Genomic DNA, 18,842 nt, shown 5'->3' with positions numbered 1-18,842 from the left:
AGCTGCCCAAGGACAACTCTGTACTTGACTGCCTCAACCACAATGCATGCTCTATCTCCTAAGCCTCTTTTAATGAAGCACTAGAAAATAGGACATTTGGAACAGGCCAGTCCGGGCCAAGGTAGCCACTGAAGCCACTTTGTGGCTTCTGATAGTGCACCATTATATCACCCATCTTTTAGGCTTCCAAATCCACGGGGAGTTACGCTACTACATACGGGTGGGTGCTCCCGTGGTTCTTCATGTCTTGTGCCTTTCTTTGAGGAGTTCAGCTCTTAGAGGGCTGGTCAAAAGACTGAACTAGAGGGTGGCAAGGTATATTATTTGGATTACCTCCTATTTGTGAGCAAGAGCAGCACCCCTATTGTGGAGTAGCCCTCGCAGTCCTCTACACCTTGACAGCAACTTGATGTGTTCCATTAGCTCCTGACAAGAGAGGGAGAGCCATTACACGTCTGATGTTCCTCCTCAGAATTTGACACCAGTAAAAATCTTTCCGCTTGCCAATGGACAGGGTTACGGCTTTCTTTGAAGGAACACTAATAGAGGAGCTGAACTTTTCAGCCTGCATAATGCAAGCAGGGATTCTTTTCAATGTGGTTAACTATTCCACCACAAGTACGCCACACAAGCAATCTCGAGAAGATTGCGTGGATTATTTACCTGTGGTAAACATTTATATCAAATGTCGGTGTTTTCCACTTAATGCATGCAATGAGCACTTCCATTTATTCACTGACCTCTCTAGTAAAGAATGATTCGGAGCCCTACTGTGCACTGTGTGGTGTGCTGTGCTGTACACACTGGGGCCAGCTTGCAAGATAGTGGACTCAATCAGGAGCTCTCCGGACATAGTGCTGGGCTGAGGGGGCCTGTGTTACGCCACTGGCTGTGCATCAGCCTCCTTGTCAGAGCAGGGCCTGGGCCGAGCAGTCATTATTCAGTAGTGTGAGACCCAGGGTAAGAGGTCCTCCCTCCCCTGGACTTCGCAGCACTACAGCATGGCTGTGAAGCCCATGTGAAGAAACACTTTCCCCTGGGCTTTGCACCCATTGAGCTTAATGGAACTGAGGAACTAGGTTAGAGTCCTGGCACCTGTTGACCATCCTGTGCTTCTGGGCAAATCACTTAATTTCCCCATGCCACAAAAAATTAATTCATCCTTTTCTAAAGTAACTGGTGATCATGTAAATCTCTCCAATGGCTTAGGGTTGAGATCGGGTAATATAAAACTGCAAATCACCTCACGCCCTGTAACTGTGAATTATGCCTCACTTTGCTTCTGCAGTCCATTTGCTGTGTGTAGACAGGCCAAAGGAGTTCCGTATGCGCTGGAAGTAGGGGTGAGTGGGGTGCTGCAGAGTCCCTAAAACAACCCTGCTTTGTTCCAAAGGTGTGGGAGCAATCACATTTGCTGTGTGTGTTGGCATCTGATTCTGCAGTGCATTTTACCCTGGCCTTTTACCCCATTACAAAACAGAAAGTATGGTGAAGAAGCTTGAAAGAAGGGCAGAATTCATGGAAATAAGTGGATGGGAGAGTGTGGAACGAAAGTGTAAATATATAAAATAAAGCAATGGAGTGGAATGCGAAGACTTCAAACATTAGACAGCATGGGTTCAGAGGAGAAAGGTGATCAAGAGAAGATGTTGGAAGGAGGCTGAGCGAGGAGAGCTAAGGGGATAGCAGAGAAAAGTGAATAACAGGAACACATGAGGAAGTGAATATGAGCAGGGGCGGCTCCTCCTCTAGGGGGAGGAACATTGCCCCACTGCTTAGTCGCAGTGCAAGAAGCAGAAACATAAAATGTTAATAACTTTCAGTTATTACCATTGGAGGTTTGGTGGCGGGCGGGTAGGCGGGGCTGCTCTACGAGCAGGGTAGGGGAGGAGTGGTGTGCTCACTCCTGAGTGTGCAAAGACTGTTTGGTCGGCCTTCTGGGGCCACGCAAACCAGTCTTGCGCACTCTGCCCTTCTCCACGCAGGCAGCAATGCAGCCTGCAATGCAACCTGCATAGAGAACATGGCTTCCCCATAAGCCCCTGCTTGCAGCATTGTGATTGGCTTAAGGGAGGGAGCCTGGCTGTCTGCTCCCTGTTCCTTCTGGAGGCAGGAGAGCAGGAGCAGAGATAACGTGGGACCCAGCCGACGGAAAGGTACGTTTTTTTTTATTTTTAAATTATTATTATTAAATTAAACACCACCTGTGCATGACGCCCGCCCCACCTCACCTCTCCCTCCCCTCTCCCTACCCCCTCCCTTGCCCTCCCTCCCCCCTCCCTCCCCGCTCCCTCCCCCTCGCCAAACCCGTCTGCGAACCATGCCTGCCGCAACTGAATATGAGACATATTAGAGAGGGGGGAAATGAGGATGCATAGACTAGGAGGAGAACAGGAAAAGTGTAAAGAAGTCCACTGGGAGGAAACGGAGTATGTGAAAGAGGCAAAAGAAAGGAAGGAAGATAAGGTACATGCATAAGAGAGGACAGTATAGGAGCCAACGAAGCCTGTAGGTGCCTGAAGTAGGTGTGCGGGGGGAGCTGCAGTACCCCCAAAATTAAAATTTACAATTTCTGGAGTTCAGACTGTGAATGAGCAATAAAGATGCCTGTAAATTTCATTCAAAGACAGATGTCAAATGTCAGGTGACGTATTCTGACAAATTGTTGCCTATTCTTTTAACATGGAGATTGCTTGCTTTTTTTGTCTGAGTACCAAGTGAGAGGACTTTCAAATTGAACTATCTGACAATATTGCTGATGTGAAAGGAAAGGCTATAGGATGTCATTTTTCTCTAACGCACAATAGCATTTAAATAAATTGAAATGGTGTTGGGCGATAACAGTTTAGCTTGAAGGCTGGATGATGGTTGCTAAGGGGCCAGCCATGCCAAATTTTCCAGGTTTATGCAAGATGTGCTGCTGCAGCCCAGATTTTTATTTTGAATTCTGGGACTTGTAGTTGTGTTTATTCCATTATAAAAGGGGAATACAAGTCTCAGAAATAAAAAAAATAAAAAATAAACCCGGACTGGAACAGCATATCATTCATGGACCTGGGAAATGTGGCTGCTATGAGGGCCTGGAAAAGGTTTATGGGTATTAGAAGAAAGCATCTTAAGAGCTTTGAGGTTTGTACAAAAGAGTTGATGATTGATTAACATGAAGCCATCTGGGCCATAGCCTCCTGTATTTTAACTGTTAACTCATTCTGGGAAATGCTGGTTAGCTTCACTATATGTTTTCGGGCAGGTCTCCCGTTGGTGTAGGGCTGCTTCACTGCAGGGGTTATATATTTCTTTCATATTTGCATCAGTGCTTTGACCTGTGAAAAACATCAATACAGAGGGAGAGGGCTTTTTTCCAAAGTCCAATTTTAATTATTACAGGGCCTGAGATCTGGATGGACCTGCTGCACTGAAAGCCCCGACCCTGAGTTTCTGCTGTTTACTTTGCTTCAGTACAGTCCTGTCTTTTAATGATTTTTTCCTTGGCCCACCCATTCACCATGTATTGCTACGAAGCCCAGGTAAGTGGCCCCTTCCCCAGGGCCTTGCAGCCCTGGATGGTGGATGCCAAGCCCAGGAGAGAGGGGACCCCTACATTAGGCCTCATTGCAGACTCGATCCATCTCTGTGAGGCCCAGGGGAGGAGGACCATCTCCCTAGCCTCATAGTGCTGCATTTTAACTGCAAGGTCCAGGGCAGATAAAAGCATTCATTAAATGGCAGCGCTGAACTGAACCAAGGCGATCTACATCAACTTGGGGTCAGAGCTTTAAGTGAAGTAGGTCATTCTGGGTCTCAGGCCCAGCAGTAATTAAAATCTGACTTTAAAAGACATCTATATTATGCTTTACTTTTATATCCTTCACAGGGAAAGCACTGGTAGATATCCCACCATGACTGTAAAAAACATCACAGCAATCCATGCCATTGATGCCATTGAGGTTGCCCCTTTTTACATTTAACACATGCTTAATTTGCTTCTCTAAGAATATTACATCTTTCCTTTATTTTGTTTTAATGTGTTTTTTTTCAATTCAGCTTATTAATCTTGTATTGTGCACACTATGAATTGATTTGCCATCGGTGTCTGTATGAGCTAAGGTTGTGTTCAGAATATTTTATTGAGTTTTTGATCAAATACAACTAAAAGATAGACAACACATAAAATATTATGATTAAGCAATAATACCTAGATAACATTGTATATCATAATCAAAATCATAGAAAAAATGAGGTAAGGTTGTGGGTGAGTGTTTTTAGTGGACCATGCTTGAGAACGCTGGAGGGTAATAGAAAGGCTGTGGGAAGTTCTCACTAGGGGCTGCCAGTGGGTCACACAGATGTTTAGAATACCTCCTCATGCAATCATGCTTCGCCTTTCCGCAGAGCACACAAGTCAGTGGTAACCTGGCAATTGTCATTATAAATATATTGGAATGCATGTGAATTAGATGAGGAGAGAGCAGCCAAATCAGACTAGCATGGCAGGGCTCCCTCCGCTCTTTATCATCAGAGCTCTACTCTGCAACTTCAATGCCCAGGGAAGCGTGTCCCACAGCGCTGGATCATGGCTGCAACGTCCAGGGTGTGGGCCCCCTTACCTGTGCCAAGCAGCCATTATTCAGTGGTGTGAGGCCTATTGCAGGGAGTCACCCACTCCTGGGCTGCACAGTGCTACACTATGGCTGCGATGCCCAGGGTCTGAAACCCCTCCTCTGGGCCTCACAGCTCATGGAGTAGCTTAATGTTGTGGACAGTCAGTTTTGAGATAATCGATCCATCTTTTATCATGTAAAGGACGTAAATACAGGTGCGAACAAAGTACTAGGGGCTTACGAAACACAGAACCTGCCTCACTGAAAGCAATAACCCTGGGTTTACACTGCCCTCTATGGTTTGGTTCAGCTCTGCTGTTTAATGAATGCTTCTCCCTACCCTGGGCATCCATAATCCAGCATTGTGATGCTCAGGGTAGGCGGCACCTTTCCTGGGCCTCATAGCACTACATTATGCAGCGAGGTCCAGGGCAGGTAAAAATATTCATTAAAATGCAGGACTTTGAAAGGAGTCTATAGTGTTCTCTACTTTAATATCATTTAAGTGCAAAACACTGGTAGATATCACAACAATGACTGTAAAAATCATTACAGTAATCATTGTCAGTCATGCCAGTGAGGTTGCTACTATTTACATTTCCCATTTCTTGCCTAATTTACTTCCTTAAGAGTGTTTGTTTTTTCCTGAATTTTCTTTTTTGTATTTTTACCATGTAACATATCAATCTATTATTCTGCATACTGAGTATCGAGTCGTCTATAGGTGTTTGTATGAGTTCAGATTGAGGGAGTGAGTAAAATGGCCCATGATTGAGAGCACTAGAGTTGAGTCTAAAGATAGTGTGAGGTTTTCACAGTGGCTGGCAGTGGGTCACAAACGTGTTTAGAATACCTGCCCAACCAATCTTATGTTTTCCTCTCTGGAGAGGGCATTGAGCAATGGTGACCTGTACTAACTGTACTTGTAATTATGTGCAGAATCATGTGAGGGAGGTACAAAGCTCCTGTTACAATATTGACAGGGCAAATATAGTATTCACAGTTGAATGGCTGTGTTGTGTGTGCATGGTGGAGAATGGTAAAGAGGGGCAGATGCAAGAAAATATGTGCAGAAGGAGAAAGTGGAAAGAGGGTTCGGAAAGGAAAGAGAGGAGGTCTAAAATGTGTACATGGATGATTTCAGAAAGATGTGGGTAGAAAAAGTGATAGTGTCTCACAGAGAAGTGGCAGAGAAAAGTGTTGTGAAGAGACAATAGGAATGGTTATGGCACCCTTAAAGGCCACTACCCCTTTCACAGGCTTCAGTGATGTTTAACTCTGTCCCATATTTTCAGAATTCAAACTATTTGATTTCAAAATATTCACAATAATGTCAATCTTATAACCCAGTTATCTAATATTGTTAACATGCGCTAGATGGACTCATTTGAGTATCTTTTTAATGAAGTTACTGATATCAACGCTAGGTCACTTCAGCAATGCCAAAGAAGATTAATACTGCTGTGATGTCACATTGCATGCAAATTAGAGAGGCCTCATATCTTCCCTTTTGCCCAGGGTCCCAAAAGTCCTCGGACCGGTCATGCCTTCTATAATTGGTCCAAAAGCAAGAAAAAGGTAGGAGGCTGAAAAACCTCCTACTTAGCATTGCTATTCTTGATTTAAGGTGGAGGTAGAAACAAGAGTAAAGACCAGAGTATCAAACCCTCCCTTAATCAGTGCAGAGAACCAGCAAGCATGGAGCATCTGAGAGTCAGGTATCTCGCTGCTGAAAAAGTGGGAAATATATCAGGGTTGAAATTAATTTTGGGTTATCAATGAGCATGACGTAAAATAGACTATGAATGTGTTGAGATGAATCCATTCCTGGAACAAGCTTTCTTATATAGGGAACCAAACAGGAAATGATGTCAGAGGAAATAAGTTGCGGCATTACTGAAATTGGTAAACTGTATACAGAAATTATAGGGTAGATCGCCATTTTTGTTTGGGGACTGTATATAGACAGGCCAGACCTGCCACTAAGCAACAGAAGACAATTTGGAGTAGAGAAGAACATACTTCATACATAGATGTCTGTAATTGATTCCAGAATTGATTTCCCCTCAACCTGCTTTGGCTTACTGCAGCATCTGCAAGCAAGAATATAGAACCCCACAACCGCCTTCAAGCTATACTGTATGACCTTGGCATGAGCAAACATGTAGCCACCCCCTGCTCCACACATACCAAGTGATATCCAGATTTCACACAATGCATTAATGCCTTACTTTCTGAGGGAAGGAGATTGGTGTACCAACAGGGACCGATGCCACTGTGGGGCATGCCACTCCAGCTGCAGGCTTGAGCATTACCGCGATTGGTGGCAACGCTTATGAACTGTTGAATGTAAGAAATGTAGATACACAATAAAGATATCCTGTGATCACCCTATGGTAGCTTGGCACAGAGCAGTCAGGCTTATCTACAAAAGCAATGTGTAAATTATTTGTGCAAAATACACATATGCACACAAAGTAATGCAATGATTGCACCCCAAAAAGACTCCACTCAGATTTAGAAAAATAGAGAATATTTATCTGACCAAAATCAGACCTACACAACAAAAATCCAATCAGTACAGTTGAGATATGAATTTTTAAAGAATAAATGGAAAAACAGTGCTTAGAAGTCAATAGCGCTAAAAGATTACTTGAGATCGCGCTAGATTAGAGTAGATCCGAAGTTAAGGCCAACCACAATCGAGGGCAGGCCGGCCACAGGACTCGGACAGGTCCCGCTAACAAAGTACCTTGGGTGGAGGAAAGTGTCCACGTCGAAGTCTTGAGGCGATGAGCTGCCTCCTCGTTGTCAATGGAGGTGAGCATTGGCATCTATCCACGCCATCTAAGGAAGCTTCGATGTTGAACTCCTTTCTAATGCAGGCACTGCATCGATGTTGAGCTGCGCTGTCCATCAGCATCAAGGAGCACCGGCTGTAGAATCGCTGTCGTTGAGTAGGCGCTAATTGGGCAATGAAGGGGATGGGTCGGTTCAGGTCAGTGAAAAGTCACAGCTATGTCAATGTCGATGTGGAAAAATCTGCAAGAACCCACCTCTGAGGCCCAGAACTTGGAGAGGGCACCTCAGACAGGTTCAGCAGCACCAGCAGAACTGCAGGAAGTCTTTTTTGTCTGAGACTTCAGAAAACAAAAGGCAAGCCAGAAAGCCCATGGAGATCACTTGGAGGGAAGGCAGAGTCCAGCTCTGCTTCAGCAGAGTCAGGGAGCAGAAAAGCAGCCCTTCTAGAAAAGCAGTTCAGTTGAGTATTTTAGGCAGCACAGCAGTCCTTCTGACAGAGGTTCCGTTCAAGATCCAGAATTGTCTGATTTAAGGGTCAGAGGCCCAGTACTTATAACCAAAAGTGCCTTTGATGTAGGGGATGACTTCAAAGGACCTTTCTGAAGTGCTCAAGGATCCTGAAGTGCTTTGTATGTGTATAGGAGACTATCTTTTGAAGTTTATCTGTCAGCCCCTCCCATTCCTCCCTGCCCAGGAAGACACATCAGAATGCAGATGGGTGCTCCGAATGCAGATGAGCCTCACCTTCCTGTGTTTGTTGATGTCTGCGTTGTAATCAAAACTCACAGTTGGGGCATGCGTTTTCACTGAGCTGTGCAGGGATGTCCTTGGATCGGCACTGTCGGCGTCAAGGGCACTGCATCAGTACCGATCAGTGTAAAGTCGTCGCTGTGTCAATTGTGATGGTTCTGGACAGCAGAAATCAACTTTCAAGGGCCCAGGACTCGATTGGCACCACTTGGCAGGGCAGGACTCACAGATGGCAAAGTCCAGGTGCTGTTGCAGAGTTACAGGAAGTTTTTGATAGTCCTGAGACTTCAGAACAGGGGGCAAGCCAGCAAGCCCTTAGAGTCACTCTGGGTTCAAGTGAGATGAGGCCAGTCCTTGTCCTCATTAGGGCAGAGATCAGCAGACAGCAAGGTAGCTCAGCAAAGCAGAAAGCAGTTCCTTCAGAGCAGCTCAGAGACAATCCTTGTAACACAGTAGTCCTTACTCCTGGCAGAGCTCCTCACAGGTCCAGTAGTGTACTGTCTTGGTAGGGTCAGTCCCCCGGTATTTCTGCCCAAATGTGCCTTTGAAGTGGGGAAAACTTCAAAGGAGGCCCTTGCAGTGCACAGGTCCCCATTCATCCCAGGCTATCTGTGGGGGGCAATCAGCTCTCTGTGTGGGAACAGGACACTGTCTTTTCAGGTGTGTCAGCCCCCCCTTCCTTTCCCTGTCCAGGAAGTGCCTTTGGAATCTAGATGAATGCAGATGAGTTCTCTGTCACACCTACCCTTCCTGCGTTTGTGGCTGCCTAGATGGAATGTACAAAGTGAAGCTGTCACCTAACCCAGATGTGTATTAGAGACAGGCTGACAGGCATAAAGAGTAGTAAGTACAGAGAAATGTCCACTTTCTAAAAGTGGAATTTCTAAAACAGTAATGTCAAATCCAGCTTCACCAGTAAGGAGGATTTATAATTACCATTTCAAACACATAAAACATGAAAAAATTACTCCTTTCTGATCAGGAATTACAGCTTAAAAGTGTAGAAAGGAATTCTCAATGCTGGCCTATGAGGGGAATAGGCCTCACTGTAGTGAACATTGCAATAGGCTGTTTGTCACTACCAGGGCATGCACAATATAAAGGTTAATGTCCTACCTTTTACTTACATAGAACCCTGCCCTTATGGTTACTTAGGGTCTACCTTAGGGGTGACTTATATGTAATAAAAGTGGAGTTCAAGGCTTGGCAAGTAGTTTAAATGCCGAGTCGAAGTGACAGTAAGCGTCACACAAACAGGCACTGAAGTGGCAGGTCTGAGACAGGTTTGAAAGGCTACTTCTGTGGGTGGCAAAATCAGTGCTGCAGCCCACTAGTAGCATTTCAAGTACAAACCTTGTGTATATGGTTTACCACTTTACAAGGAACTTATTAGTACAACAAATGTGCCAATCAGGTATACACCAATGTCATCATGTTTAGGGTAAAAGCCCATGCCCTTTGGCACTAGTTAGCAGTGGTAAAGTGTTCAGAGCCCTAAGGCCAACAAAAAGAATCAGCAAAAATGCGAGGCAAAATGTCTGTGGAAAGACCACCCTGAGAATGATAGGTCTAACAGTATTTATTCAGTACCAAAAAAGTAGTAAAGTTGAAATGCAAAACAATAAAAACCTCAAACCAACTTAGAAAAGTAGAGTAAAATGTAATAAACAAAATGACACTATAATGAGAAAAAGCCAGTAAGGGGAACCAAAGACATAAATTCTAAAGCTTTGAAGTAGCAATAGCACCAAGGCGCATAATGTGCTAATGATAGTCAACGGTCACATTCGACTGGGACTTAAGCGTCATTTGACGTTGACCGCGATGAAAAGTGTGTGAGAAACACCAACCAGGTTCATCCAGGGCGAAGATTTTACCTTACAACATAGTCCATCAAATCCCAATCCACCACTGGAGTACACTTGTAAAGCTCCCCAAGACCTCAGTGGATACACTTAGAGACTCATAGGGTGCCAGGCAGAGGCCAAACAGCAGGGCCCTGACACAGGTCCATTTGCCACTGGTCAGCAGGGCAGCTACAGGAAAATACCTCTTGCAGCTTGTTGTGTCCCAGTAGCTTTAACAGGAGGTCAGCCTTCAGACCCCTGGAGTCCATTTTGTTTTCCTGGGTATAGGAGAGATCAGGTCCAACTCGTCAGGATTTTTCTCAGGTCACAGATAGCAGGTTCATTCCTCTTCTGATCAACCTGGAGGTTCCACGTTTATGCCTGGAATGAGCAAATGGGTGAGAATCATTCCTAGGCCTGCCCTAATGAGTGAGGAAAAAGTTACCGGGTCAGCCTTAACCCATTCTGGGCATTCTCAAAATGGCAAAAGTCTTTGGCCACCCTAAAGTTGGGCTCTAAGGGTTGGGTGTGTGTGTGGGGAGTATACTATGGTAATCCTAGTGCCATCCCACATCTGACACTTAAATTCAGTTTAGGTAAGTCACTGTACCCACAATAAGCCAATAGACAGAAGTCTGGTTGTACAAAAGTAGGATTTTCCAGCAACCAGACAGCGCATACCCAAGAATTGTGTTGGCATCCTGTTTCCCTTCCTTTCAAGTTCACCCCAAGTGCTATATGTATAACCCAGAAACAGAAGTCTGGTATAATAAAACTAGGGGTTTCCCACAGCCTGACATTGGATACATAAGAATGGTTTTGGCATACCTTTTTCCTTCCTTTCAAGTGTGCCCCAGTGTTATATATAAAACCCAGCAGACTTGTCAGGCAGGATTTGACACTGTAATGTCAATAAAATATTTTTTCTTTTTTTTCTTTTTGTGTCCTCATTCTGCCAATTCTCTTGCTGGTAGTGCTCTTATCCCAATAGCCACATTGTGGAGCAGAGCCTTTCCACCCAAGAAGAATGCTGTTTCCTCTTCCATCCCTTCACCAGTGTGCCCGTAGCAGAAAGGGACCATGACCGACAGCAATTTTGGCTTAATCATCGGACCTCCTGGAGCATTGACTCCATTCGACCAACAATGCCCAAACCTTCTCCTGGCTTCTAGAGCTGCAAGCCATGTCAAACTGACTTGTGGGGATTGTATTTCTAACACAGTCAGAGAAGGAAGGAGGACTTCCAGACTTCCAACGCCTGCAGATCTCTTGCCAGGAGGATCGCATAAAAAATAAATCTAGAAATAGCAGCATTTATTCGAGTTGAACCGTCTCGATATAGCCCCAAAAATATAAGATTAGGGCTTGCCTTGACTGGTTGACCTGTTACTTCAACCAAAAACTTACATAACTCAGTCCAGTAACAGGTGATCTTGGGACATGTCATGAACATGTGAATGTTGTCCGCCAAAGGATGCATACATCTTGGGCATACATAGGGGTTTCCTGTAACTCTTGACAACTTAGTTGGAGACCAATAGACTCTATGTGTGGTAAAAAGATGGTTGCGCTTGAGAGAAGCGGGTTTCACAACCGCACGTAGAATCGCAAAAGAATCAAGCCAGACTTCTTTAATGTTTTCACACACTAAGTCTTCAGCCCAAAGCTTTGAAATATCCAAGACCAGATCATCGTCCGCCTCTACCAAGGCCTGATACCACAAAGAAACTTCATTTTCAGGGGGCCTGTTCTCATTGCCTGGTCTAGCCAGGAGTCCTCTTCCTCCTCCACCCAAACCTGCCCTGCCCACCAAGATGAGACTTGGTAATATTTAAATCTAGTTAGTTGACCCCTGGCGCAGTTACTCAGAACTTCCCAGCTAACCAAAGATGAAGCAGTTTTAAGATCCCCCCAACAAAATAGGCCTGCAGATTTTAGAGGCAGACTGAGCTGATCTTTCAGAGGCCATCCCTCAGATTGCTTTGCATTGCCCCAAAAAGTAATCCCAAGGGAGACCGGTCTACCTTATTTATCAGCATACGAAATTTCTTAAAATGAAATGCATAACAATATGCCAAGAGATTGGGAGAGCCAGCCCCCCCCTCCTCCAGCCTCCTCCTCAGTTTTTTCCAGGATATCCTCGGTATCTTTGAGGACCAGATAAAGCTGCCAATCTTCCCTGGAAGTTTAGCTACCTCTCCTTTATCAAAAGGTAAGGGGAGAGAATTAAAAAGGAAACTGATCTTTGGAAGGACTATCATTTTAATAAGGTTAACCCGGCCATATATAATAAGGGGTAAATTCGTCCACCTTACCAAAAGCCTCCCAATCTCTTGACTTGCTTTCTTCCAATTAACTCTAGGGACATCCTCCAACTTCTGCGTAATTATAATGCCCAAATAACGCATTTGAGACTTAACGCCCGGGCTTTGCCAAGGCTGGTTCCACTCCATGATTTCGGTTTTCCCGCTGTTCACCTGTTTTACACTTGCCACAATACAGCACATACCGCAAAGCCCATTGTCGCTTCATGCTTTACAAATGTGGATTCCCTCGCTCCTTCGCTCGGAGGCTCCCGCGACTGGCATCAGCCAGAGCCGCCATTTTTTTTTTGAGAGGTTGAATTGAATATTTTTACTGCCACACTCAGGCTACACTGGTAGGCCTGAAGCTGTGTTTTACACTGTGAGGGATGGCACAATAGGTGCTTCAGTTCTTTAGTGACATTTAACTTACAGGCCCTGGGTACATTCTGTAGCCTACACTAGTGACTATTTGTTAATTATATCAATTAGGAATATGCCAATCCAACCGTGTTAAAGGGGGAGCACAGGCACCTTACTCCTGGTTATCAGAAGTAAATGCACAAGAAGCAAAAATATAGGGTTCAGCAAAAGGCAAAAAATACAGGGTGACCACTCAGAAAAGGCAGATTTTCTACACTGAGCAAAAATCAAAAATTAATTCAACGTGAGATAACATGTAAGTAAATACTTACAAGAACACCTCTCATTGGATTCATGTGGTAAGCGGGCTCAATCTAGTCAGCAAGGCCAAATAATCAGGTCTAGAAGTGAAAAATGTAAAGGGATGTAAGCTCTGCCAGTGAGGTTATTGTAAACAGCATTGTTCCTAAAGGTACAAATATTGTTTACACTAGAGCGGTCAATTCCTAAGGACGAGGACTCAATATCACCACCACCTGTATCCAATTCTGAATGGTGGTAGGATTTCGGGCACTAGAGGGAACACAGATTGAATCCAAACTTGCGTCCGTGCAGGTAGGCCACTGGGCTCACAAGGTAAAAAGTAAACACAGCCTCTAAATTTCAATAAATTCCAGAAAGAGAATAAGAAGAGAGTGCCCAGAAGCTAAACTGTATATCATTAAAAAAAAGAAATAATGAAGGTGTGACATATATGTGGAAAAACAGACTCTGCACCTTTTGGTAAAGAGTTGCTGCTGTACAAGTGAGTGCAGGGAATCACAGAGGCAATAGACAATCTATAGGTTTTACAGTTATTGTAGCATACTTCTCCCCTGCTGTGCTAAGATCATCTTTAGTTGTATTTCAGCATGAAATCCAATTACATTCACATTTGTTTAAGATCTGCAATAGTGTCACCTCTCTGTGGCGTCTCAGTCCAGTCAACTCCTTGCTAGTAGACCTCATCTTCATTGTTATTAGTTGTAAAAAAAAAAATAAGGGACAAGTGGGGCATTTGATGAGTTTTCCCATACTTCTATTCCTTTTCTCTAGCAAACCCCATTGTTGCTCTCATGACCCCAACCTATTTATCCACAATGTGCCTATATTATAGGAAAGTGAGTTCACAGATCTTGTGAAAATCAATTACTTAGGAAAGAGGTAGTCTCACATTTTTACAGTTACATTCTATGTTGTTTCTCCACTTTTTACCTTATTTTGTATATGGAAATAATACAGTTTATAATTCATTTTCTGTGATGGTATGGTGGATTGCCTCATAAGAGTGTTCCATGCCTGATGGTAGCCGGTGTGAGGTATCTGCTAATCCTTGAGCCACAGCTGGTCATTTCTTCTCTCCACGTCTCATTCTCTTGTCCGTTTCCATTCTCCCAGCCCTTGCTTAAGTAAAATTAGTCTTCATCTTGAATCAGACTACCTAACTGAAGGCAGACCCTTGATCGTCCCTCTTCTCTTTCCCCCCCCCATTTTCCCACAGAGTTTCCCATGAATCTCCCACACACCATGGGATCACCTGTTTTTCTCTCTCTAGAAATGCCTTCCCAAAATTAGAGTAAGCTGGTTTTGCATCATACAGAATTGCTTATAATTACATTTCAGTATTTCCTTTACCACAGCCCTTTAATGGTACAGTGTGGGTTACAGGTCAGCCCAGACTTTGTGCACCTTGGTGTTGAAGTAGATAAAGTTTTGTGTGTGCTGGGGTTGATGTAGGCAATAGGACAATTGAAACAGGAAAACCATTTTCTATATTACATTTCCATTTACCTGTCTAACATGAAACTATATTTTTCTTTTCGCTTTGGTGAGAAAAACATTTTATTAACAACTCCAATAGTTATTTTTTCAAATATTTGTATTTCATCACAAAATCATTTGTAATGGAACATTATAGCGAATGCCCAATTTAATACAATTTTAAAATAGTATACAGTAATACATGATATTTTCAACTTCGTTAGACAAAGTAAGACAATAACCCCCTTGTCCCGCACTCCACTCCTTCAACCAATCACATCGTCAAACTCGTTCACAACCTGACAAAGAATTTTCTAGTGCAACTTTCCTTTAATCTCTTATTTCTGCAATTTGGGCTATTGTCCAGTGGGTCTAAAAAGTTGGTTGACACACTGTTAGACTTGACATCTTTTGGCATGTTTCCCATGAGTTTTTGCTTTCTGACCTCCGTTTTTGCTGACTTATTGTCTCTGTGCTCTTTTCTCACTGCTGATCAGTGGTAAAGTGCAAGTACTCCTGTTGTAAATTGTGTTATGGATTGGTGTATCCATGATTGGCATATTTGATTTATGTGTCAGTCCCTAGTAAAGTGCACTGAGTGTGCCTGGACCTGTAAATCAAATGCTGTTAGTGGGCTACAGCACTGAGTTGTGTCTTCCACACAGACAGCTTGCAAATGTAACTCTGCAGAGCCTGTGTGCAGCCTGGTACTGCCATGTCAACGTGGCAAGTGCACCCACTTGCCAGGCCCTAACCTTCCCTCTTCTTACATGTCAGTCACCCCTAAGGTGGGCCCAAGGTACCCCTGTGGGCAGGGTGCAATGTTTGTGAAAGGTAGGACATGCCCTGGTGTGTGTGGCATGTCCTAATAGTGAATTACTGCCAATTTCGTTTTTCACTATTGCAGGGGCCACCCTTTCCCATAGAACAGAATGGGGAGTTTGTTAATAACATCTTATAAACATAACTGGGCCTGGGAACTAGGTAGAAAAATAAAGTTTAGTATGTCTGAACTCAGAATCTAAAGATGCATCTTTTAGTGAAGGTGAGTTTTACATTCTGTGTTTGAAAATACCACTTTTAGAAAGTAGGTATTTTCTTGCTCAGCCATCCAGTAGGCTTCTGCTGGGGTTGTGGATTGATTGTCTGGGTTTTGGATGACAAGGGCTGGGGAGGAGCAGTGGCTCCAGATAGTCTAGGTGGGTCAGGAAAGGGCTGAATAGGCCTGGGCTGCATTTAGAGTTGAGGGAGCGATTTCCTTTCACCTGAATGGGCCTGGTCTGCCTCTGACAATGCCGTATCCACCTCCTGCCAGGAAGCCACACCAGAGAGGGTAGAACTGGTTCTGGCTGGGCACAGACATTCTCTCTGAATGAGAGGACAAATGATTTTGGACTATAAAAAGTGGGGCCAAAACCCCTGAACTTTAGAATAAGTCAGGGCAAAGCACTACACTACACTCGAGTAGTTTGCGCTCATGCGCACACTGCGAATTGAGCGTAGCACAGTGCAAACATGCGTAGCGTAGCGTTGCGTAGTGCAGTGGTCATTTTTTGCTGGCTCGCGGTCCTCAACATCAACTTGGCGACCGCAAGCAAGCAAAATGACATCCCGGTGAGATTTTTTCCTTGTTCGCGATCAGCAACATCAAGTTGCCGATCGTGAGCGTGGAAAATAAACATCCCGGCGAGATTCTCAACGCGGGGAGGTCAGGTTTATCTACTCGAGCGGCAAAAAACTAGAGCTCGCACTGTGCAAGATGCCGTTTTCAATGATTGCACAGTGGCGGATGCTTGTCCGCACTGTGCAATCATTGAAAACGGCATCTCGCACAGTGCGAACAGGGTACTACGCAGTTCGCGAAGTGCTACGCGTGACTTGCATAGTGCGAAGTGCACTTTGCGTAGCTTCGCGTAGTGCTACTTTGCAAACTACGCCCAGGGTTACTTTAGAACTCTTTTGGACCAAGAAGACTGCCAAGAAGAAGAGCTGGAGAAGCTGTGAGAAGGAACTACCACTTTGCTGAGTGCTTTGCTCTGTTAGCCTGCAGTGGCTGCTTCTGACTTGGGCTGTGAAAGGACTGTACTAGACTTTCTGCAATCTATTCTTGTGAGATGCTCCAAGGGCTTGAGGTAGAACTTGCCCCCTTTTCAAGAAGTCTCAGGAACAGCAAAGACTTCAAGCTCTTCTGCCCTTAGCACTGGGAACTGAGTGTTTTTTGCTGCAACAGAAAAAAAAGCGACATGACGCCATCTACGATGCTGCTGCCAACTCGTGTCCTGAAGGCACCGCAGAGGGCACTGCTGCAATGCTGCACCATGACCCTGGTCTCACCAACGACGCCTGCTGACACCGCTACTGAGCCGCTGCTTACACTGCGAGCCACTGCTTGCACTGCGACTGGGCACCGCACTCTGCATCGCCTCACTTCACGATGCTGCCATGGTATCCCCGATGATGATGCTCCACGCCAAAATCGACGCCGCTGCTTGAACCGTGGTTCAAGGGCACCGCGCGTAAAGTTACACAATGCACAGCCTTCATTCTGCACCACAGCCTTGGCCTACTGATGCTGGCGCCATCGGCTCCAGTTCGTCAGCCGATGACAGCGCTTCAGCAATGACGACGACGCTGCTTGCACCGTGACCTGCCAGCACTGTGACAGAGCACTACATCACTTCGCACCGCAACCCTGGTCTCACGACGATGCCATTTGACGCCTCCACTGAGCCGCTGCTCGCACTGCAACCTGAGGACATCGCACGCTGCACCGCTGCACTTTGCAACGCAGCACCCAACGCCTGCCGACGCCAGCGCTCCTGACTTCAACCGCGAGGAGTTTGATATGCAACACGTGTGACTTCAAGGGCCCAACGACTCCTGCACCAACCTCCGTAACCAATGCCTGCGGATGCCGTGCTTTCTGAGCTCAACGAGAGGTCGCCGATGCCCTTCATTTCTAAAGAAACTGTTTTGCGGGTCTTCCCGACACCGTAGCTGGCCCGCGATGCCGCCGTCAGCCAGAACTGTATGGATTTGCTGTTCACGATGCCGCAATCACCCCAGACGGAGCTATTGACTTCAAGGAACTGTTTTTTAAAGGTTATTTTGATAACTGAGGATTTCTATATACTGTATTGTGGATTTTGATCATTTGGTCTTGTCTTAAGTATATAAAAATATTGGATATTTTTCTAAACTGGTGTGGTGTCCTTTTGTAGTGCTTACACAGTATTACTGTTCATTATGTGCAAATGCTTTACACACTAACTCTAAGATAAGCCTGACTGCTCGTACCTTGTTTGGTGGACAATCAAATTGAATGGGCAAATGCAACAACAATTCTCTTGTGCCTCCTCAATTTTATATGGATACATTTTAATTTTCCTTGAGGTATTGTTTAGTTATCTTCTCTACTGTTTTCTTTTTAGGGTAATCTCTTCATGCCTGCCAGGTGATCTTCCAAAGCCTGACCTTTATGAAGAGGTTATGCTAAAAATATAACAATTCATTGCATTTGATAATCGTTTAAACAAGACAGATATTATAAGTCAGTTTCTGGGTTCTACATCTTGTGAAAATATCTAAAAAACCAAATATGAGATTGAGGAATGCCCAAATATAACAAGTTGCAATAATCTGCTATAGGAGAGATCAGCACCTGTACAATTGTTGTACAGCCTTGAATGGAAAGCAACAGAAAAAATGTATAGAACCCAAAGAGGAAAGAAGCAGATTGCTGCTACCTTAGTAACGTGTTTGGCAAACATGAGTTGGTTATCAAAGAGAACTCCCAGATTCTTAGCTGAGCATTCTGGAGTAAGACTCGTATCCATATGCTCTGGCCTCCAGGAGGGTTGCCAGGTAGACCAGGCAGGGACAGTGTTGCCTTCTTGTGTATCTAGTCTGCTACTGCTGACATGCACTTTTTGAAGATAGCCCCCTTGCAGTATCTTCACAATCTGCAAAGTACTGTGTCTATCTCAGAACATCACAATATTGCTATTAAATTGTGTGGATGCAGTAAAAGGGAGCATAGAGGAATAATGATAACATTGTGATTAATTACAGATATCCTGTTCAGTATATTCAGGGATGAGGATAATACGAACATCCGAGGATTTCAGATTGACAATTGAACATTTGATAACAAGATTAGCATTTTGACATACAATGCAGTGAGTGTGCATAACAGTCATTTGTATTTGAAATGGTCAGATAAAATGTTAGATGTAATGGCATCATTGTTAGTAATTGATCAACATTTCAGTGGAAGTTTGCTCATTTTGGATATTATGCTACAGTGTCTTATCTTTGACTGCCTGTTTTGATTCACAGATTTTGCATTGATTTGATTACCCCCTGACAAAGAGTTC

Source organism: Triturus cristatus, chromosome 7, assembly GCF_964204655.1.
Source record: "Triturus cristatus chromosome 7, aTriCri1.1, whole genome shotgun sequence".
Taxonomy (NCBI): domain Eukaryota; kingdom Metazoa; phylum Chordata; class Amphibia; order Caudata; family Salamandridae; genus Triturus; species Triturus cristatus.
This window is presented reverse-complemented; position numbering follows the sequence as displayed.